The sequence below is a fragment of the Scyliorhinus torazame genome, chromosome 1, assembly GCF_047496885.1.
Source record: "Scyliorhinus torazame isolate Kashiwa2021f chromosome 1, sScyTor2.1, whole genome shotgun sequence".
Lineage (NCBI taxonomy): Eukaryota > Metazoa > Chordata > Chondrichthyes > Carcharhiniformes > Scyliorhinidae > Scyliorhinus > Scyliorhinus torazame.
In genome coordinates this window covers 348,479,116-348,500,091 of record NC_092707.1, presented here as the reverse complement: position 1 = coordinate 348,500,091, position 20,976 = coordinate 348,479,116, and the positions used below count along the sequence as shown (strand labels likewise).

At 46.7% G+C, this 20,976-nt stretch overlaps 1 long non-coding RNA gene across 1 annotated transcript in view; it reads right to left on the bottom strand.

The window, feature by feature from the left end:
- Positions 1-20,754, bottom strand: part of LOC140403499 (uncharacterized) — a 37,971-nt gene extending 17,217 nt beyond the window's left edge. Inside the window, exons 1-2 of the long non-coding RNA XR_011938383.1 lie at positions 20,694-20,754; positions 20,507-20,586 (exon numbers count right to left, since the gene is read on the bottom strand). This is a non-coding gene — a long non-coding RNA (uncharacterized lncRNA). The remainder of the gene's footprint in view (positions 1-20,506; positions 20,587-20,693) is intronic.
- Between the last annotated feature and the right edge of the window lie 222 nt (positions 20,755-20,976).

The window sequence follows — 20,976 nt, the reverse complement described above, 5'->3', positions numbered from 1 at the left end:
GGAATTTACAGTGCAGAAGAAGGCCATTCGGCCCATCGAGTCTGCACCGGCTCTTGGAAAGAGCACCCTACCTAAGGTCAACACCTCCACCCTATCCCCATAACCCAGTAACCCCACCCAACACTAAGGGCAATTTTGGACACTAAGGGCAATTTATCATGGCCAATCCACCTAACCTGCACATCTTTGGACTGTGGGAGGAAACCGGAGCACCCGGAGGAAACCCACGCACACACGGGGAGGATGTGCAGACTCCGCACAGACAGTGACCCAAGCCGGAATCGAACCTGGGACCCTGGAGCTGTGAAGTAATTGTGCTATCCACAATGCTACCGTGCTGCCCAAAGCACTTCTTGTTCCTTTTCTGTGACTGTTATCCGATCACACAGGTCCTTTGTTTTCACAAGTGTTTCTGTTTGCTGAAACAGCAACACAGTTCATGTATAACTACTACTGTACCTCCTTCAGGTATTCAGGTATTCCATTCCCCAGTGTTGACAATTCCTATCTTGACACAAGCATTGTTGAGAAACTAATTTGATCTGGTGAATATCAGTTCAATCAATCCCTTTTGAAAACCAGGCTAACTAAATATTTGGTCATTTATGACTAGGACTATTATGTGTGTAATTTATATCCACTGTTACAAAACCTCTTCCTCATAGAATACATTGAGTATTCTACAGCCCTCCAGAAATTATCCTTTATATTAACTGTGACTTTAGTTACCTACAATTAAAAATAGTTTTGTTCACTCGATTGCACAATAGCTCTGAAGTCTAGTTTTCTGTATATTGTGTAGGCTTTATCTACACTCATTGCTGTCTTTGGTCACTGATAACTTTTGTGTAGACAAGATACAAAGCCCTTTTCGAGACAAACTGGATCCAAGACATGATAAGGATCAGTTTAGATGAACATTTGCTGTCATAGCCTCATTCTGTCAAGGACAGGATTGGTTTTTCAGGTCAAAGGACAGCCTTTACCATATTTTACAAACAACTCTGTCTTGTTTTATGTCTGAGATATCACAACTGTTTGCTTTTGATCTTTGATTATGCAACTGCTCAGAATTGCAATCAGTGACATGTCGAGATACTTAAATCTAAAATAAACAGAGAATGTCATAAATGTGCTAGTCTCTCAAAGTTAGAGCTTCGCTCTGATCAAATATTAATCTGCCACCAGAGTATAATAATGTGAATTACAAAGGATGCCAAGTGTGAATCTGTCACTTAATTCATTCAAGACAGAATATTGCGCTACAGTTAGGAAGTCAAAAATAAATTTACTATAATGTTGATATCACGGAAGTCAGAGAAGTGTTTTAAATCAGTGAATCACTTTTGAAACTTATCCATTATTCTTTCTAAAAAGGTGTCCAGAAATAACGGAGTAGAAATCAGCCTGTATCTAGGCCTAAAACCCATGCAAAATGTACCAATTTTAACAAGATGTTCTGTATCAACTCAGCATTAGCATTCACCCCAATGCTAAGTTTGTAGATTCAAATTTGTAAGTAAGCCCTTTCCCACATGAAGGAAGTATAACTCCTGGTCCCATTTCAATATAATATTGGGAACCTAAACTTCTCAAATGTCTGCAAATGCTACAACATGCTTTGTCAACGCACTTCATGCCAGACTACGGAAAGTCAGAAAACTGTTACTTTTTTTCTCCCCAAATCATCCTTATTTTTGTTCGTTCTCTAAATCAGAGTCAGCGAGCCATGACACCGGAGATATGCGCAAAAAATATCCATTATTTATTATAAATTATCATATCAGCCTACCTATTTAGTAGGGCTGCAAATCTTGTCAAAGTGTTGAGAGTTGGATTTGAACTTTTAATTTTAGCAATAACTGCACACTCTAGGCAATCATGGTGTGGAAGAACCCATTCAAAGAAAGAAGGCTGGAATATTTGATTGCTTGATATTTATTGTCACATGTACCGAAGTACAGTGAAAAGTATTTTTCTGCGGCCAAAGGAAGGTACACAGTACGTACATAGTAGACAAAAGAATAATCGACAGAGAACATTAGAACATAGAACATAGAACAATACAGCGCAGTACAGGCGCTTCGGCCCACGATGTTGCACCGAAACAAAAGCCATCTAACCTACACTATGCCATTATCATCCATATGTTTATCCAATAAACTTTTAAATGCCCTCAATGTTGGCGAGTTCACTACTGTAGCAGGTAGGGCATTCCACGGCCTCACTACTCTTTGCGTAAAGAACCTACCTCTGACCTCTGTCCTATATCTATTACCCCTCAGTTTAAAGTTATGTCCCCTCGTGCCAGCCATATCCATCCGCGGGAGAAGGCTCTCACTGTCCACCCTATCCAACCCCCTGATCATTTTGTATGCCTCTATTAAGTCTCCTCTTAACCTTCTTCTCTCCAACGAAAACAACCTCAAGTCCATCAGCCTTTCCTCATAAGATTTTCCCTCCATACCAGGCAACATCCTGGTAAATCTCCTCTGCACCCGCTCCAAAGCCTCCACGTCCTTCCTATAATGCGGTGACCAGAACTGTACGCAATACTCCAAATGCGGCCGTACCAGAGTTCTGTACAGCTGCAACATGACCTCCCGACTCCGGAACTCAATCCCTCTACCAATAAAGGCCAACACTCCATAGGCCTTCTTCACAACCCTATCAACCTGGGTGGCAACTTTCAGGGATCTATGTACATGGACACCTAGATCCCTCTGCTCATCCACACTTTCAAGAACTTTACCATTAGCAAAATATTCCGCATTCCTGTTATTCCTTCCAAAGTGAATCACCTCACACTTCTCTACATTAAACTCCATTTGCCACCTCTCAGCCCAGCTCTGCAGCTTATCTATATCCCTCTGTAACCTGCTACATCCTTCCACACTATCGACAACACCACCGACTTTAGTATCGTCTGCAAATTTACTCACCCACCCTTCTGCGCCTTCCTCTAGGTCATTGATAAAAATGACAAACAGCAACGGCCCCAGAACAGATCCTTGTGGTACTCCACTTGTGACTGTACTCCATTCTGAACATTTCCCATCAACCACCACCCTCTGTCTTCTTTCAGCTAGCCAATTTCTGATCCACATCTCTAAATCACCCTCAATCCCCAGCCTCCGTATTTTTTGCAATAGCCTACCGTGGGGAACCTTATCAAACGCTTTGCTGAAATCCATATACACCACATCAACTGCTCTACCCTCGTCTACCTGTTCAGTCACCCTCTCAAAGAACTCAATAAGGTTTGTGAGGCATGACCTACCCTTCACAAAGCCATGCTGACTATCCCTGATCATATTATTCCTATCTAGATGATTATAAATCTTGTCTCTTATAATCCCCTCCAAGACTTTACCCACTACAGACGTGAGGCTCACCGGTCTATAGTTGCCGGGGTTGTCTCTGCTCCCCTTTTTGAACAAAGGGACCACATTTGCTGTCCTCCAGTCCTCTGGCACTATTCCTGTAGCCAATGATGACATAAAAATCAAAGCCAAAGGTCCAGCAATCTCCTCCCTGGCCTCCCATAGAATCCTAGGATAAATCCCATCAGGTCCCGGGGACTTATCTATTTTCAGCCTGTCCAGAATTGCCAACACCTCTTCCCTACGTACCTCAATGCCATCTATTCTATTAGCCTGGGGCTCAGCATTCTCCTCCACAACATTATCTTTTTCCTGAGTGAATACTGACGAAAAATATTCATTTAGTATCTCGCCTATCTCTTCAGACTCCACACACAATTTCCCATCCCTGTCCTTGACTGGTCCTACTCTTTCCCTAGTCATTCGCTTATTCCTGACATACCTATAGAAAGCTTTTGGGTTTTCCTTGATCCTTCCTGCCAAATACTTCTCATGTCCCCTCCTTGCTCGTCTTAGCTCTCTCTTTAGATCCTTCCTCGCTACCTTGTAACTATCCATCGCCCCAACCGAAACTTCACACTTCATCTTCACATAGGCCTCCTTCTTCCTCTTAACAAGAGATTCCACTTCCTTGGTAAACCACGGTTCCCTCGCTCGACGCCTTCCTCCCTGTCTGACCGGTACATCCTTATCAAGAACACGCAGTAGCTGATCCTTGAACAAGCCCCACTTATCCAGTGTGCCCAACACTTGCAGCCTACTTCTCCACCTTATCCCCCCCAAGTCACGTCTAATGGCATCATAATTGCCCTTCCCCCAGCTATAACTCTTGCCCTGCGGTGTATACTTATCCCTTTCCATCATTAACGTAAACGTCACCGAATTGTGGTCACTGTCCCCAAAGTGCTCTCCTACCTCCAAATCCAACACCTGGCCTGGTTCATTACCCAAAACCAAATCCAACGTGGCCTCGCCTCTTGTTGGCCTGTCAACATATTGTTTCAGGAAACCCTCCTGCACACACTGTACAAAAAACGACCCATCTATTGTACTCGAACTATATCTTTTCCAGTCAATATTTGGAAAGTTAAAGTCTCCCATAATAACTACCCTGTTACTTTCGCTCATATCCAGAATCATCTTCGCCATCCTTTCCTCTACATCCCTAGAACTATTAGGAGGCCTATAAAAAACTCCCAACAGGGTGACCTCTCCTTTCCTGTTTCTAACTTCAGCCCATACTACCTCGGAAGAAGAGTCCCCATCTAGCATCCTCTCCGCCACCGTAATACTGCTCTTGACTAGCAGCGCCACACCTCCCCCTCTTTTGCCTCCTTCTCTGAGCTTACTAAAACACCTAAACCCCGGAACCTGCAACATCCATTCCTGTCCCTGCTCTATCCATGTCTCCGAAATGGCCACAACATCGAAGTCCCAGGTACCAACCCACGCTGCCAGTTCCCCTACCTTGTTTCGTATACTCCTGGCATTGAAGTAGACACACTTCAAACCACCTACCTGAACACTGGCCCCCTCCTGCGACGTCAAATCTGTGCTCCTGACCTCTATACTCTCATTCTCCCTTACCCTAAAACTACAATCCAGGTTCCCATGCCCCTGCTGCATTAGTTTAAACCCCCCCAAAGAGCACTAACAAATCTCCCCCCCAGGATATTTGTGCCCCTCAGGTTCAGATGTAGACCATCCTGTCTGTAGAGGTCCCACCTTCCCCAGAAAGAGCCCCAGTTATCCAAAAATCTGAATCCCTCCCGCCTGCACCATCCCTGTAGCTACGTGTTTAAATGCTCTCTCTCCCTATTCCTCATCTCACTATCACGTGGCACGGGCAACAACCCAGAGATAACAACTCTGTTTGTTCTAGTTCTGAGCTTCCATCCTAGCTCCCTGAAAGCCTGCCTGACATCCTTGTCCCCTTTCCTACCTATGTCGTTGGTGCCAATGTGGACCACGACTTGGGGCTGCTCCCCCTCCCCCCTAAGGACCCGGAAAACACGATCCGAGACATCACGTACCCTTGCACCTGGGAGGCAACATACCAAACGTGAGTCTCTCACGCTCCCACAAAATCTCCTATCTGTGCCCCTGACTATAGAGTCCCCAATTACGAATGCTCTGCTCCTCTCCCCCCTTCCCTTCTGAGCAACAGGGACAGACTCCGTGCCAGAGGCCCGTACCCCATGGCTTACCCCTGGTAAGTCCCCCCCCCCACAAGTATCCAAAGCGGTATACTTGTTTCTCAGGGGAACGACCGCAGGGGATCCCTGCACTGACTGTTTTTTCCCAGTCCCTCTTACAGTTACCCACCTATCTCCAATCTTTGGTGTAACTAATTCCCTGAAGCTGCTATCTATGACCCCTTCTGCCTCCCGAATGATCCGAAGTTCTTCCAACTCCAGCTCCAGTTCCCTAACTCGGTCTTGGAGGAGCTGGAGATGGCAGCACTTCCTGCAGGTAAAATCAGCAGGGACACTAACTGCATCCCTCACCTCAAACATCCTGCAGGAGGAACATTGCACTCCCTTCCCTGCCATTCCTCTAACTTTCTACCAAGATCTGGCTAACAACTAAATTAAATTTTTATAAAAAAATAATAATAATATAATAAAATATGGTACTTACCTCAGACCAATGGGTTTTATTATTAGGTTAGAGGAGGAGGGCGGGTGGGAGACACTACACGTGTAGTGTCTCGGGTTTCCTCTCCACCAGAATTTATTGGTGAGGGTCTTCCCAGACGTCCGCGGGTCGACTTCCTGTTTCCGCCTAAAAAACTAATTTAAAATTTTAAAAAAAGAAAAATTCTAGCTCCTGCTGAAATTGACTAACCAGCCAGCTGTTCTCACACCGCCGAAATCGACTGGCCTGCCCCTGCAAAGACAAGTGCTTTTAAAGGTTGACTTACCTCCCAGCAACCTCCTTCCGCAATGCTCCCGCTGAAACTGACTCACCAGCCGTTCTCCCGCCGAAATCGACTGGCCTGCCCCTGCAAAGACAAGTGCTTTTAAAGGTTGACTTACCTCCCAGCAGCCACTTCCGCAATGCTCCCGCTGAAACTGACTCACCAGCTGATTCTCCCGCCGAAATCGACTGGCCTGCCCCTGCAAAGACAAGTGCTTTTAAAGGTTGACTTACCTCCCAGCAACCTCCTTCCGCAATGCTCCCGCTGAAACTGACTCACCAGCTGTTCTCCCGCCGAAATCGACTGGCCTGCCCCTGCAAAGACAAGTGCTTTTAAAGGTTGACTTACCTCCCAGCAACCTCCTTCCGCAATGCTCCCGCTGAAACTGACTCACCAGCTGTTCTCCCGCCGAAATCGACTGGCCTGCCCCTGCAAAGACAAGTGCTTTTAAAGGTTGACTTACCTCCCAGCAACCTCCTTCCGCAATGCTCCCGCTGAAACTGACTCACCAGCTGTTCTCCCGCCGAAATCGACTGGCCTGCCCCTGCAAAGACAAGTGCTTTTAAAGGTTGACTTACCTCCCAGCAACCTCCTTCCGCAATGCTCCAGCTGAAACTGACTCACCAGCTGTTCTCCCGCCGAAATCGACTGGCCTGCCCCTGCAAAGACAAGTGCTTTTAAAGGTTGACTTACCTCCCAGCAACCTCCTTCCGCAATGCTCCAGCTGAAACTGACTCACCAGCTGTTCTCACGCCGAAATCGGCAAATGGTACATCAACAAACAGTGATTGGTTACAGTGCGGAACAAAGGGCCAAAGAAGCAATACATGAGCAAGAGCAGCATCGGGCGTCGTGAATAGTGTTCAATATTTTTGTAATGGTTTGCATTCTTTCCCTCAGGTTTAAGAGAATGATAAGGGATTTACTCCCAGGCCTCCATCAAAATGTCAATGAGACATATTGGAGTCACCCAGAATGGCTCTTCCTCGCAATTGTCCTTACTTTCTGTCGAGTGACTATCATCATCACTGCCAAACACCAACACAATCTGGACATCTGGAGGACATAAATAGCAGGGTTGGTGGGAAACATAAGCATCAGTTACAGTTCCCATGTGAGGAGAAACAAGTTATTGGAGCAGAATGTTGGAGCTGGTTTAGCACAGGGCTAAATTGCTGGCTTTGAAAGTAGACCAAGGCAGGCCAGCAGCACGGTTCAATTCCCGTACAAGCCTCCCCAAACAGGTGCCAGAATGTGGCGACGAGGGGCTTTTCAGAGTAACTTCATTTGAAGCCTACTTGTGACAATAAGCGATTTTCATTTCATTTTCAATTTCATTTCATGATCCATTTGTGCCCATGCAATGTACACTGTGAGGCCTGATGAGTAGCTTGGTGAGCTCAACTGATTACTTATTGATGAACAGTTGTCAGCATTGCAGTACGCCATGCAATGGATTACAAATGGATTCTTCAGTGACAAAAAATCATAATCAGAAAGTAATGGCTTGGGTAGAAGAAAGTAATTTGTCCATCCAGCCCACCGTTCCAAGCTCTCATCAGCTTTGCCATTCACCCATTTGCTCTATTGGTTTGCCATCCTATTTCTTGCTGCCCTGGCGTTGTCTCTGCCAGAGGGCATTCTGAGGTGGGGATGGAGGCGGGGGGTATAATTGTACTGGAAGGGCCCTGTAATTTTTCAAGACATATGACGTGCTGCTTTAAGACCGCAGTGATATGATTAATAATCATTCTGGTTGAGGTATCAGCTTCAATATACAGGAACTCTGATTCTGTCTTTGATTGGTGCAAGGGTGCTGTCATCCATTCATATTGCAGCTTTCATGAACTTGACCAATAAAGTGCAGTCGCTGTTGCAATGTTGGGAAGTAGGGCAACCAATTTTCACACAAGGTACCGCAAACAGTAATGAGACAAATTACCAAATAATCTGCTTTAGGTATGTTGGTTGAGCGTTAAATATTGGTAAGGACACAAGGAAAACTCCCCTTATCATTAAATAGTACCATTGGATCCACCTATCAGACACGACAGACAAGGGGCGGCATTCTCCGTCCTGCCAGCCCCATTTTCCGGCGCGCCCCCGTCGGCAGCAGGATCCTCTGTTCTGGCAGCCAGCCAATGGGGTTTCCCACCGTGACCATCCCACGCCGTCGGGGAACCTGCGGGCGTGGGTGCGCTGCCAGGGAAGCGGAGGATCCCACCGACGGAGAATCCCATAGAACAAAGAAAATGACAGCACAGGAATAGGCCCTTCGGCCCTCCAAGACTGCACTAACCATGCTGTCCATCTGAACTAAAACCTCTACCCTTCTGAGGACCATATCCCTCTATTCCCATCCTATTCATGTATTTGTCAAGACGCCCCTTAAAAGCCACTATCGTATCTGCTTCCACTACCTCCCCCGATAGCAAATTCTAGGTTCCCACCACCCTCTGTGTAAAAAACCTGCCTCGTACATCTCCTTTAAACCTTGTCCTTTGCACCTTATACCTATGCCTCCTAGTAATTCCACCCTGGGAAAATGGACTATCTACTCTGTCCATGCCCCTCATAATCTTGTAAACCTCTATCAGGTCACGCTTCAGCCTTGGTCGTTCCAGTGAGAACAAACCAAGTTTCTCCAATCTCTCCTCACAGCTAATGCTCTTCATAACAGGCAACATCCTCGTGAATCTTTTCTGTACCCTCTCCAAAGCTTCCACATCCTCTGGTAGTGTGGCGACCAGAATTGAACACTATACTCCAAATGCGGCCTAACTAAGGTTCTATAAAACTGCAACACGACTTGCCAACTGTTAAACTCAATGCCCCGGCCGATGAAGGCAAACATATCGTATGTCTTCTTGACTACCTTCTCCAACCGCGTTGCCACTTTCAGTGATCTGTGTACCTGAACACCTAGATCTCTGTCTTTCAATACTCTTAAGGGTTCTGCCATTTGCTGTAGAAGGTCTTAGTGTAATCTCTCATTTTTAATATAAAGATAGAGTACCCAATTATTTCTTTTTCCAATTAAGGGGCAATTTAGCGTGGCTAATCCACCTAACCTGCACATCTGTGGGTTGTGGGGGTGAAACCCACGCAGACATGGGGAGAATGTGCAAACTCCACACGGACAGTGACCCAGGGCCGGGATTCGAACCCGTGACTTCAGCGCCGCAGACCCAGTGCTAACCACTGCGCCACAGCTGCCCAGTAGTATAACCTCTCATGGCAGATATGGCAGTACAACCATCGTTTAGTACCGTTGCAAAGTCAGCCCCAATTATAAGTCTTCAGAGTGAAGCTTGAAACCAAACATTCTGACTGGGAAGTGAGATTGCTAACACTGGGCTAATGCTAACACCTATAGCTACAGGAGTTAGCTTCACTTTCCCAGGAGTTGTGGTGTTTTTCTGTGTTCAGGGTACTCTATAAATGCAAGCAGGATTTCAAAGAAGGTTTAAATGGCTGGAAGCATTCAAATGCAGGCCGGGGAGGCAGGCGTGACGACAGAACAATTCCTCTGTCTCATTTTTCTGTTCGGTAGACATTGGGAATGGACAGTGAAATTGCGCCCTGCCCCTTTAGGCTGGAGAACTGAAGAGAGTTGGCAGCAAATTCCATGGGGAGGGAGAGCAGCTGGAACAGACGTGTGCTGTTTCATAGCAATGGCATCACACACTCTCAAGTAACAAAATTCCATTTTTTTCCCCCAATTATGTGTTCTGACATGAAATGCAGTCTCGGGTAATGCTTTGTGGCAAATTCAGGGAAAAAGATTCATTAAGCAGTTTTCAAATGTAAAAAAGTGATTTTTTAATAAATGGAATATATTTTCTAACAGGACCAAAAGAGGGTTCTCTGACTGCTTGCGTTCTGAAAGCCTTCCAAAGTAAACCCTGTGCTTTCCAAATGTAGCTGCAATAGTAAAATGCAAATGATTCTTTGTTTCATAGCTATGTACAGAACCTGAACCAATTACCGTACAATGCCTACAGTGCTGAAGGTGGCCATTTGGCCCATTGAGTCTTCACCGGCCCTCCGAAAGAGCACCCTACCTAGGCTCATTCCCCCACCCTATCCCCGTAACCCCATAACCCCACCAAACCTGCACATCTTTGGACTGTGGGAGGAAATGGGGGCACCCAAAGGAAACCCAGGCAGACACGGGGAGAATAGGCAAACTCCACATAGACAGTGACCGAAGGCTGGACTTGAATCCAGATCCCTGGCACTCCGAGGCAGAAGTGCAAACCACCATGACAATGTGCTACCCTTCAGGAGGAATTCCAGAACAATCCTTGAATTCCTGTTCATTGCGCAAAATAGGCAATTTCTTTTCATTCCAGTACTGATAAATATATCCTTAATTTTTAAATAAAGAATGACAATGATGCGCAATCAATTACTCTCAAGACGAAGTGATTCCATAACTGAAGGCTTTAATCTGCTAGAAATCTTCCCCAGCAGTTTCGATACAGAAAGTGAAGGCTGCTGGGATGGCACCGGTTCTTATACTCCGCCTCTCAGGGTGGAGCTACGTACATCAGCCAATGGTAGACTCCTGGATCTAACCAATGGTCATCCACCTCTCAGGTACCGCAATATCTGGTATTACCACAGACAACAATTAATATAAATGTCACCACAGTCCCACAGGCTGCTCTCACTTTTGAGAGCTGACTGGTGGTGATTTAATCTGAGGGTCACCACACCTCAGGCGAGGGGCAAGGTTGAGAAGGTGGGGCCTTCATGAATCACCTCAGTGGTACGGAAATTGAACCCACACTGTTGGCGTCATACTGCATCACCAACCAGCCACCCAGCCAACTGACCTAACCAACCCCCAATTATAGACCAGAGTTTCATTTTATCAACATGTACAAAAGGCTTGCCTTTGATCATCCATATTTGGTTGAAATACTAATTATTGACCATAATTTAAAATATGCAACAGCAAGTTAACAAGGAAAATGCTGGTGTTGTGGTAATGCTACTGGACTAGAGGCCCAGTCTGATGCCCTGGGGACACGGGTTCAAATTCAATTAATAAATGTGGAATATAAAGCTTGTCTCAGTAATGGTGACCATGACAACTACGCTGAGGGAAGGAAATGTGTCATCCTTACTGGGTCTAGCCTATGTATGATTTCAAACCAACAGCAATGTGATAGACTCTTAACTGCTCTCTGAAATGAGTCTGCCTTAGTAAGCCAATCAGTTCAAGGGAAATCAGGGATGGACAACCAATGCTGGCCTTGCCACTCACAGCCACATCCCACTAGAGGAAAGTATCAGCATTTATACATCAGGGCCAATATTCGCTCCCATTGAGTGCCATAGAAAGGAATATCTTCCATGGGGTATAATGGAAGGCCATTTTGATATCATCTGTTTTACACGCCCTTCTCCCATTTTACTTGGGGTCGCCACAATGCTCGTTGATTATCCTTCTCCATCTCCTCCTGTGAGTCACTCATTCTTCATCCAATTCTACTATTTGTAAGAGTTTTGCCACCATCTTTAATAATAATAATCTTTATGGTCACAAGTAGACTTACATTAACAGTGCAATGAAGTTACTGTGAAAATCCCCTCGTCGCCGCATTCTGGCGCCTGTTCGGGTACACGGAGGGAGAATTCAGAATGTCCAATTCACCTAACAGCACGTCTTTTGGGACTTGTGGGATGAAACCAGAGCGCTCGGAGGAAATCCATGCAGACGCAGGGAGAACGTGCAGACTCTGCAGACAGTGACCCAGCCGGGAATCGAACCTGGGACCCTGGAGCTGTGAAGCAACAGTGCTAACCACTGTGCTACCATGCCGCCTTAGGTCTTAGGGTTTCCTTTTTTTCTACCTCCTGGCAGTCCCATCTCCATCAGTCACTCTGCCACATTTCCTTTTGTAACTGTTACGGTCCTAGTTGATATTATAACTGGACGGGAAGGATCCCAGAATGGAACTCTGTAGGGGTTAGTGGCAGGAATGACATCCAGCTGTAAAACTGCATACCAAAACCAGACGTTGGTTGATAATCCATTTTACACTATTGCCCAAAATGAAAATGACCCTCTCCCGCCTGGGCACACACAGAATCTGCAAGACCTTTCTAAAGTTGCAGGCTTGCTGGTAATGGAGCTGGGCCTTGATGTTACCATCCATACTCAGGGCTGGTGAGACTCTTTTGCTGGGAGATGAGATTACCACCATTTAAAATGGCCGCTTGGATGAGGTGCCATGGGGTAACGGCCATCTAATATAAATGCAATTTCTTACAATCACTGAACCTTCTTATAGCATGACTGAACTTCTTGGCATAAGAAGGAGCTGATTTTATAGTGGTTTCATCATGTTTCCTGAATGCCTCATAGACTTTGTTACGAACGAATTAATTTTAACATGCATTTGTGGTACTGGAAACAGGTTGACAAGACCCATAGGCCCGGAACAGAAACTGCCAAATGAGGCCCTGGTTGGAATTGATGCCAGCCGTTCTGCAAGAGCACTCAAGTCAACACATAAACTTGTTGTCGCTATATGTACTTAGTGATTACCCACTCACATTTACACAAAAGGACAAGACCATGCTATGAATATGTAGCTACGGGTCAGCATGGTGCCGCAATGGTTAGCACTGCTGCCTCACGGCGCCGAGATCCCAGGTTCGATCCCGGCTCTGGGTCACTGTCCGTGTGGAGTTTGCACATTCTCCCTGTGTTTGCGTCGGTTTCGTCCCCACAACCCAAAGATGTGCAGGGTAGGTGGATTGGCCACACTAAATTACCCCTTAATTGGAAAAAATGAATTGGGTACTCTAAATTTAGAAGAAAAAAAAGAATATGTAGCTAACCTCCAGACACAGGGGATCAACTTTGCCGAAGGAAGAAGGACGGACAAAAGAGGCCATCAGACTCCACGATGGATGAATAGCTGGTCAGACAAGAGTGTTTTAAAGGACAATGAATCTTGATTGAATCACCCTGACTGAACAGGACAATCCTGTTCATTAACACAAACGTGTTTAACTCTGGATGGGACCATAGAAGTCAGGCCAGGTGTGGGTGTATACCGATGACTCAGTGCGAACAGAACTGGTATGAAAGAAGGAACATTGGAACAGACCATCAGCGATAACCCTGGAGTCCCCCAGGCACAACCATCGAAAGAAGAAGGAACCCTGGATTCCCAGTCCAGGGAAGACATCCACATCAATTGTTAGCCTGATCGTAAGCGGGCCAGCCTCCTTCACTAAGTGTGGGTAATACCTAGAGCTCAGCTGTGAGTCTGAGTCATATTTTGTGTGAATGAGAGAGTTGTGAATAAAATTGGGTTAAACCGTGAACCTGTGTTTACCGTTTGTTGATCTCATGAACAAGGACACCTGGATAAAATGTTTTAGTAATAACTGGTCGAAGTGTTTGATAATTTACAGACATCACATTCTCTGTTGTTATGTGGGCAGCTGTTTTGCATTCTGCAAAGCCTCATAAACAGCAAATGAAAGGAATGAGCAGTTAGTGTGTTTTTGGTAGCGTTGGGCAAAGGCAGGACCTTGGCCAGGACACTGGGAGTCTCCATTCTCTTCTTCAAATAGTGCCGGCTGTGAGATGTCCACATGAGACATCAAAGACTCTGTCCCATTCCCTCAGCAGTAGCTTCTGCACGCAACCGTCTAATTCAGAGGTATAAATACTATCAAGCTGTGAGGAAAGATGAAGTAAAATATTTGACAACAACCTAACAATCTAAAGATATGTCCATTCAAAACTTACAGGTTATACAAAGTCAAAGATTGATTAAGAATGGAAATGTTAAATACAGATTTCAATTATAACTAGTGGTAATGACAAATCCCTTGAAACTGGCCATTATTGTATGGAACATTATCAGAACTTGCGCTAAACATCAATGAATTCTGCTTATCTGAACACAGAGATAGTGGGCGGGATTATTCATTCGTGAGAGTGTTAACGCCAGTGCAGGATTTGTGGAGTTCCACTGCCGCACGTGGACCGATTCAGAGACTGTGGAGGGACTAGCACTGGCGTCACGTGGAATACAATCGATTCCAATGAGAAATAGTGCGGGTAATGCATGATCAATAACTGCAGAAGCGAGGTTGGAGACAATTGAAGGCTTTAATACGCTAGATGTTTCCCCCAGCAGCGCAGGTACAGAAGAAAGCTGCTGGGGCGGCACGGGCTCTTATACCCCGCCTTGCAGGGCGGAGCTAACATACAGGCTTAACCAATGGGAACAAGTATATTCTCCACCAGTGGTATTCCAGCATTACCAGGTACCGTAATCCTTCTAACACAGACTACCACAGCGGGGTTCGCCGGTGATTGACACTTCACTCCCCAAACACACCGACCCAGCCGACAAGATGGCAGCAAGATGCGCAGCCCCATGACTTACGGATGCTGAGCTGGAGACCTTGCTGGATGCAGTGGAGGAGAGGCGGGCCACTCTGTACCCTGGCTGGAGGCTGCCAGCTGTCGCCATTCGCCGTGCCTGGTGCAAGTGGCAGAGGCGGTCAGCGCCACCAGCAACACCGTCCGGACCGGCCCGCAGTGCAGGATGAAACTGCACAACAGCGGCCATGGTAGTAGGCAGCACTGTGCCCCTGGCACTAACCTCCCGTCATACACACCCGCAACCCTACCGCACCCCACCCAGAGGGCGGACAAACTCCCACCCTGCACAACATGTCTGCGCCCATACCGGCCGCCATGGCCGGGTGCCCTGGCCACCAGCCACCCCCTGGGCTGTGACAAGGGGTCATCTGGACGAACGTTAGCTCTTTTCTCTCCTTACAGATGTTGCCAGACCTGCTGAGATTTTCCAGCATTTTCTCTTTGGTTTCAGATTCCAGCATCCGCAGTAATTTGCTTTTATCCTGGGCTGCATGCGTTGGACTGTCTAACACTGGACATTTTCTGTTTCCACCCCTCCAGGACAAGGCTGCCCCTAACCGCTGGGAGTGGAAGAAAACTGGAGGGGGACCGCCAGACCTGCGGCCCCTCACCATGGCTGAGCAGAGGGTCCTGGACGTGGTCGACGGCCTGGAGGAAAGGGAGGTTGCCAGGGTGGAGGTCATCTGATGCTCACATATCAGCTGCATGTTCATCGAGTGGAACCCCTTTCAGTTTGTGTAGATCTGCAGGCGCTCATAGGGCGACATGCAACTCATCGATCACCCTCTGGGCGAACCCCACTGCCTGGGCATCCTGGTTGGCTCAGTCCACATTGAAATGGATGAATTGTGATGACTGGTTGTATAGCACCTGCGACAGCGCAGTTGCACCTGTGCACCAACCTCTGTGAGATCTCGGACAGGTCCACACTCGGCGCTTGGAAGGACCCCATGGCATAAAGGTTCAAGGGCAACCGTCACCTTGATGGTCACCGGGAGTGGGTGTCCTACCCCATTCCCCCGTGGTGCCAAGTGCACCATGATCCGGCAGATATGTTGCACTGTCCCCTGCTCAGCTGGAGTCTTCGACGGTATGCCCGGTGCAGCGGGTTCTCAAATGACAGGTGCATGCCCCCCATGCCCAACCAGGTTCAATGGGCTACATGGTAGTCCCGTTTGGCCCTGTGGGCTCTGCCCCACATGCCATCCCACCATCCCCGCACCCCTAGCCCTGACGGTGCCTGGCACTGTGGGGGCCTCTGGCCCTGGCACCTGTTCCTGCTGCCAGGGGTATCATCAGCTGGCGCTGCCCTTGCCAGCAGTATGCTCCGTGGTCCCTGCCCGGTAGCCCCGTAGGGGCTACTGTGGGCGGGCTGCCTGATGCTCCACCAGCGGGTAAGGCCAGTTGGGTGGTGGGGGGTGTGGCGGAGCATGGGATGCGGGGATGAGGGAGTGGGGGCACCTATATGGCTGGTGTCACTCTGCAGAACCAGGGGCCAAGGTGGGCGATCAGTGGGGTGCGCAGAAAGATGGCTGCCTAGCAACCACAGCAATGGTGGGCTTTGCCTGGACATGCCCTAGTCCCATGGGGAGTCACGCCGGCCACATGGCTGGTTCCCCCCACCCACCCCTTCCTCCGCCCTGGATAACCCCCCCCACCCCCCCCCCCCCCACCCCATCCAGCCCGGCCAGTGTCCCCCTGGCAGCCCACAGTCATGCCTCTCCGTGTCCTACCTCCTCTCTCTCCCTCATCAGCCACGACACAGGTTTCACGATTTTCAAAAGCACAAGTGAACCTCGCCGTCGGGAATTCAGCCCATCTGAGGTGGAGAATTGTCGTAGCCCCGAAGACTACTGGGTCGGGCTCCAAACGATACGCAAACGGCGTTTACCGTACGTGTGTTCCGGAACGCATTGACGTCGCTATGGAGACATCGGAAATTTGCAATTTGGCATCAAATCAGCGCCCGCCTCGATTTCGGCGTCAGAACCGATTCTCCGCCCAATCACATTTCCCGATTTCTCTGTGTGTCTCTGCAATCAAAGCTAAATTCACTTGACCCCATAATGATCTTTAATATACATATGAGCAGTTGCTTTTGACTTTTTATCAAATGAAAACATGCTGGAAAAAATAGTTATTAAAGTCCAGCAGTATTGTGTTTATTTTGTTTTAATTTTTATAAATTTAGAGTACCCAATTATTTTTTTCCAATTAAGGGGCAATTTAGCGTGGCCAATCCACCTATCCTGCACATCTTTGGGTTGTGGGGGCGAAACACACGCAAACACGGGGAGAATGTGCAAACTCCACACGGACAGTGACAAAGAGCCGGGATCGAACCTGGGACCTCAGCGCGGTGAGGCAGCAGGGCTAACCCACTGCGCCACCGTGCTGCCCTAGTACTGTGTTTATAATGTTGATTATTAACATTTCTTCTCTACTTCTGCATTTATGGTGGAGTACAAATTTCTACACTTATTGACCTTTCAAACACACTCACAACATGTAATATTATCTCTTTGATTGCTGCGCACCATAGCTGCGTAAGCCTTTTTTTGGATGGAGCGATAACCCTGTCACTCCCACCCTGATGTCTCCATTCACTTTGCTGTTGCTTTCTGTTCTGTAGCCATTTTCTATGCAAAGTAAGGTCAATAAATAACGCTTCTCATACCTGTTCATTTACAGTTGTTGAACTGAAATTTCAGAATTAACAATATTTGCCAGTAAACTCACCATTATTATAACAAAGCGGCTCAGAGCTCAGTTTACTTTTGTTCATTATTATAGGGTACGAATGAATGCACTGCAACACAGTAGCTTTATGAAAATCGTACTTCTAATAATTCTGATTGAGTGGAAAATTATTTTTAATAATTCATATCATTTTTAGAACTTAACAAATGTGGAAGTACAATAGGCATTCCGCACTCAAAAAGCTTAATTTGCTGTTTCATTTCAGTCACTTGTGCCAATGTGATCCTCAGAAGTGTTGCACGATTTGTAAAAGAGTCATTAAACATGAATTACACCCTTCACACAAACCCAGTTATATTTGAGAAGATTTATTCTTTAAATACTTGTCCCCTTTCTAAATGATGATTCTTCTAATAGGTTAGCTTTTACTTTTCGCCAAACTCAAGGGCAGATGTAAAACTGTATTGATGATTCAGTTAGAGCAGTAAACTTAAATAATTGCAGCTGAACTAAAAGCAGTGTAAGGGTCCTTCCTGTTTATTCCCTGTACATGTCCTTATTTCCCCTTTCTTTTATTTCTGCTGTCCCATTTTTGATCCATGGGTGTCTAATGGACCTTTGGCTTTGAGGCAAAGCAGCCTGCAGCTTTAATCCAAACAGGAAGATCCAGAAGGCTGTACTGTTTTAGACTGACATCAGTGATGCCTCGGATTGATTGATGTGACTGGTGGTCAACAAATGGGCCTAAAAGGCGGTGCTCTGCCCAATAACAGGTGGTGATTGGTTCTGTTCCCACTGAAAGAGCTTTCAGTTTCACTTTTGGCAGCTAAGGGAGAGAAGCTCTCTTTTTCCCTCCACTCTACTATCTCCAGAAATTACCTGTGAATTCTCACCAAAAGGATACTGTGGGAACCAATTCTCTCTGCACAAAAGGCTGATGCAAGCAGAGACCAGAATCTGCTAACGCTCTCTGCAATGCAGGCTGGTGAGAAGCCAGGGGCCTCTCCTGGAAAATCTGCGAGTAAGATATTGCTAGCTGCAAGAAAGATCATTACGAGCTGTAAGCCAGAGACTTTAAACCACATTCATATTGTGAAGAAAATGATGCACTGAAGAACTCATCATCTGAAGCAAGGACTCTTATCCTTTGACCTTATTATTTTTACTCCTTTCCACCCATCTGCGTTTGTCTGTGTTGTGTGTGTGGGTAGAGGGTGGGGCTGTTAAAGGGGGCAGTCAGGTTTTAGCTGTTTATTAAGCAGCTGTACTTACTGCGTATTTCATATTTGTTCTTGTTATAAATAAACAGTAATTATGTTTAAATTTACAAATCTGGTGACTGCCAATTATTGCACAGCCAAGGACCAAAGATTTGGGGTATTTTTATAAGAATTATTGGTTAATTCACTTGGTTTTGGTACTCCGGGACGGGTGGAGCTGACTGCACAATGTTCAGCACCATTCCCGACTCCTCAGATAATGAAGCAGTCCATGTCCAAATGCAGCAAGACGTGGACAATATCCAGGCTTGGGCTGACAAGTGGCAAGTTGCATTCGCACTACATAAGTGCCAGGCAATGACCATCTCCTACAAGAGAGAATCTAATCCTTACACTGCTTTTAGTTCAGCCTTGATATTCAAAGGCATTATCATCGCTGAATCCCCCACAATCAACATCCTGGTGGTTACCATTGATTAGAAACTGAACAGGACTAGTCAAATTAATACTGTGGCTACTAGGGCAGGTCAAAGGCTAGGAATCCTACGACGAGTAACTCACCTTCTGACCGCCCCCCCCCCCCCCCCACCCCTCCAAAGCCTAGCCACCATCTAGAAGGCACAAGTCAGGAGTGTAATAATAATCTTTCAATAATAATCTTTATTAGTGTCGCAACAAGGCAATTATTGTAAGTTACTGTGAAAACCCCAAGTCGCCACACTCCAGCGCCTGTTCGGGTAACCTGAAGGAGAATTCAGAATATCCAATTCACCTAACATGCACGTCTTTCGGGACTTGTGGGAGGAAACCGGAGCACCTGGAGGAAATCCACACAGACACAGGGAGAACGTGCAGACTCCGCACAGACAGTGACCCAAGCCGGGAATCGAACCTGGGTCCCTGGTGCTGTGAAGCAACAGTGCCAACCACTGTGCTACTGGATAGAATACTCTCCACTTGCCTGGATGAGTGAAGCTCTAACAACACTCAAGAAACTCAACACCATCCAGGACAAAGCAGCCCCCTTGATTTCTCCCCCTTTCACAAACATTTAAACTCCATCACCAACGAGCAGTGGCAGCCGTGTGCACCATCTACAAGATGCACTGCAGTGAATTACAAGGTTCCTTAGACAACACCTTCCAAACCCACAACCACTCCATCTAGAAGGACAAGAGCAGCAGATACCTGGGAGCCCCACCACCTGGAGGCTCCCCCTCCAAGTCATTCACCGCCCTGACTTGGAAATATATCGCCATTCCTTCACTGTCGCTGGGGCAACATCCTGGATCTCCCAACTTAACTGCATAGTGGGTGTACCTACATCTCAAGGACTGCAGCGGTTCAAGAAGGCAACACATCACCACCTTCTGAAGGGCAACTCGGGGTGGGCAATAAATGATGGCCTAACCAGCGACGCCCACATCCCATAAATGAATAGAAAATATCATTAAGGCCCTGGAATTCCTCAGGGTGTGATCCTGATTGTTATGCTGCGATTGCACTCATGCCACTGTCATCTTCAACAACAACAGCTTGCATTTATATAGCACTGTTAATGTGGTAAAACAGCCCAACCTTCTTCATGGAGCAGTATCAAAAAGAAAGTAACATTGAGCCACATAAAAGGTATTTGGACAAATGACCAAACGCTTGGTTAAAGAAGTAGAGTTTGTGGGTGGGTAGGTAGGGATCTAATTTACTTGAGCAGGTTCGCACAAACGATAATATTTAGTACTTACGTTGTGATATGATTTGCATATACCTTTAAGGGAGCATTTTGTAAACTACTGTCAATCGTTACCACATTGACAGGATGTGATACCTGCCTCTTTTGACTTGAATCTCTGAAGCCCACCTGCTATGTTGGATATTGTCCAGGTACCTCTCCCCTGACTTCAGCCATAATCTCTTTGGGTCTTGGTGTGAGGAGCAGATCTATTAAAAAAAAATCAAATTAGTGTTTCTTCAGTGAGCCAGTCTTTGGCTGTAATTCCCACCAGGGAGCCAATCTGCTTATACGTGGATCAATGCGTTTAACTCACCAGCGTGCGACGCTGCGATGTTACAACAGTCTTAATTCAGCCACTAGAGCATCAGACTCCACTCCCCCAAAGACATTTAACTTGCACAGGGGAGCAGAGCTTCTGAAATGCTCAGAAACAGCAGTCACAGTGAGATCAGTTATCCACCATTCCCCAAAGGGATCTGTGTGTCTCCCAAGTTAAAGAGGGCAGTTGATGGAATCCCCCACCCGCCCCCGCATCTTTCAGACTATGAACATTCTTGATCACATCTCATTTAGGATTCCAAGGAATAAATTCCCTC